The sequence below is a fragment of the Zingiber officinale genome, chromosome 1A (assembly GCF_018446385.1).
Source record: "Zingiber officinale cultivar Zhangliang chromosome 1A, Zo_v1.1, whole genome shotgun sequence".
NCBI classification, from domain to species: domain Eukaryota; kingdom Viridiplantae; phylum Streptophyta; class Magnoliopsida; order Zingiberales; family Zingiberaceae; genus Zingiber; species Zingiber officinale.
Window position 1 is genome coordinate 150,316,236 of NC_055987.1, and position 3,110 is coordinate 150,319,345.

The following is a 3,110-nucleotide window of genomic DNA, read 5'->3' on the forward strand; positions in this document are numbered from 1 at the left end:
CGGCTTCTCGTCCCTCGGAATTACCGCGTGTCCATTCTCGTCCACCAGCGTACTCATCCGCAGACTTCGTCCCTCGATCGCACCCCGTGCCGACCTTCGCGCTAGCTGCGTCTCTTGCTCCCCGAGCAATCTTCTGCTCCGGCTTTCGTGCCTCGGAACCATCGCGCGCACTTCCTTCTCGTCCGCCGGTGTACTCTTCCGCAGCGCCTCGTCCCTCGGATGCACCGCGTGCCGTCCTTCTCGCTAGCTGCGTCTTCTGCTCGAGTACCTGTGCTCCTAAGCTCCTGCACACTTAGACACAAGGTTAAATACAACGCAGGACCTAACTTAACTTTGTTGATCACACTAAAATAACCTTGGGGTTCCAACAGAGACCCCTTTTTATAATACCTCGTGGTGCCTTTGCATGAATCTCAAAGCATTTTCCAAAAAAGTTAGATCATAAAGAGGCTCTAACACCTTTTCCAAAATCTCTACAATTAATAGGGTAGAAGCTTCAAATATGCAGATTATATATAGAATATTCTCTGTTCTCTGTGATATAAAATGTCAAAAAGGAATACGAGGCTGATGGGCTATAGGCCTATAATAGTCTACTTTAGCCAACCAACCGAATCACTAGAATACTTCGACCGACCATTCCTCTCGAGGGGTACCCGGTCAGCTTTTATGAATGCGGCCGACGACTTAGCCTTCACTCGACTTCTTCAGTTGAGTTGGAAAACTTAAATAGACTGAGTGCCTAGCTGGTCTGATCGGACGTAAACAGACTGAGTGCGATTATATGGCCAGATCGGCTAGACTACTCAATCGCGCTGATTCACTGTGCTATTTATGAATCAGGGATACAGCTGACTCAGCGGAATACTGAGTTAGCTCAAAGCTCCATGAACATCATGTGAATGGGCATCTAATCGGACCTTCAGTCTGATTGGCTTGATAGCCCGATCGGCTATCTCTTGATGGAAGTCATCATCTATGCTAGCTTCAAAGGTTGACACTTCTTTAACTTTGACGGCGTTATCATCCAATCTTCTTGAGTTTAATCCAACTCTGAAGCCCAGCTCAATCGCTGCATCAGGTACCATAGCCATGCAAAAATAATAAAAGTGCAGGAGTTTCCAAATCACATCGAGTACTAAAAGGCAAGTTTCATGAGTTATAGCACAAAGTAGAATCAACAAATATGGTGTATCAAATAAAAATGGCCAGAAACCTCTGGCTATGTAGAATTTTAGAAATCGCAAAAATGATGAGGTGCACTGTAGGTTGAAATAATCAACAATAACTCTGCTTCAATCCTGTAGCACATGATGAATGTGAACCTTAAGTTTATACAAATTAGTTGTAGACTTGAAAAATATATTGAAATTTATATAATGTCTCGTTTCTTTACCAAAGTTGCAAAAGCATGGCCAGCAAGTGCACCTCCTATGACGCCCAAAGGCGAAGAAGCTGTAGCAAGTGCTGCAGAAGAGACAATTCAGCTGTCATGACTCATGACTAACATCAAAATATATTACTAAAAAGGAAGTGAAACAGACAGCAGATTTTACCTATTGTGGAGAAAAATGACACATCACCCCATTCAGCAACAAAAACTAAGATGAATGTGCTGAGAACAGTACTGGCTGCGGCTATATTTCCTGCACTATCTCCTGAAAATTATGAAATTGCTAATTCTGCCTGATTTGAAATTTGAAAGGCAGATCAATTGACCACATTGGACAATGGTTTAAGAATAGTCGACTATATAACAACACCATAAGAATAATAAAAAGCATCAGGGTGTATAAACATAGTACCTCAAAATGCACATGAAGGATCATTTCTTAAAGTCAAATAAATTCTTCCTGATAGTAATGCCTAAGAGAAGATTGGCTGTGCATATTGAAGTTTTCAGTAGCAGATGATCAGGCATTAAACTGTATAATGACAGTTTAGTCACCGAGCAAAATTATAATGATACTAAAATATTATGTGGATTGAGCAAGATAGAAATGCAAGGATATTCGAGGAATCAGAGATTTACTAAATGGGTTAACTATGAAACAACTAGATCTGAAAAGTAAAGAACAAAATAAGGAATATGAGCAAAACAAGAGAAAAAGACACTACGTTAGATATTGATTATGAAAAAAAAGAGTACCAGATGTTTGGGTATTTGTAGGAAGCCGCCAGTATCCTAACACAGATGAGGTTGCTAATTGATACGGTAAATGAAATCAAATGATGCCACAAGACCACCAAAAGAGAAGAGCATAGATTGAAATAACAGAAGAAAGAGAACCTCGTTGAATAAAGAAGTCTATAACAATCAGCATTGTATCATGGGGAACTTGATTATACATTTCATGAGTTAACACCCATAGATTGATCTTAAGAACTGGAGAAACAAGTGACACTATAGCAGAAGAAGCTGGTGTCAAACTAGAATCTAGATAGGTCCTTCGGGATAGTGGGTAAAAGCATTACTTTAAGGTTGATTCAACCAAATGTTTTGGATTGACTGAGAAGTGGTACTGGAATTACCTCAAGCCCAAGAAATTGATATTTGATATTAAAAGAACAAACGAATATGTCGTACTGATGCAAATCTTGTATTGATATCACCCGGATCTCCTAAATCATTCGTCTGAACTCCAGCTAATTCTGTTCCAGAAATTACGTTCTGAGACGCTTGAAAGGTAAAGAGACCAACAAGAAATGTGAACTCCAGTGTTTTCTTAGCATTAAAGAGTGGAATTATGTTATGCTTGTAAGACGGAACACTGCCTCCAAATCGATGAAATCATCAAACGTCTAACCACATATGCTACTTAATTCAACATAGAAACGAGATCTCGAAAAGTATATATACACATATACATATAACGTTCTACCTCCTCGATCCCAAAATCGATAACTCTCCTAGACTTTTAAAAAATGTGGGAAGCCGGAAGGAAGAACGGTGTCAGCGCCTGGGGAGGGCATCGCTGAATGGGTGGCGAGGGATGACGGAGAATGTGGGCGGATCGGGGAAGTCGGAAAGGAAGGATGGGGAAGTAAGAAGGCCTCTGGTGAAGCAGAAGCACCAGGCTATCCCTCCTGTTAGGGCTGTAAATGAGCCG

At 40.9% G+C, this 3,110-nt stretch overlaps 1 long non-coding RNA gene across 3 annotated transcripts; it reads right to left on the reverse strand.

Annotated features, from left to right (window-relative positions):
- Positions 1-354: 354 nt before the first annotated feature.
- On the reverse strand, positions 355-3,110 carry LOC122011086. 3 transcript variants are annotated; one of them, XR_006119922.1, is made up of 3 exons: positions 2,883-3,110; positions 1,557-1,658; positions 355-1,467 (listed from the first exon to the last, which is right to left on the reverse strand). It is a non-coding gene; the product is annotated as an uncharacterized LOC122011086 (long non-coding RNA). The 3 variants fall into 3 exon arrangements; XR_006119924.1 differs by having other exon boundaries at positions 1,557-2,652; XR_006119923.1 differs by having other exon boundaries at positions 355-1,301; positions 1,397-1,467; positions 1,557-3,110.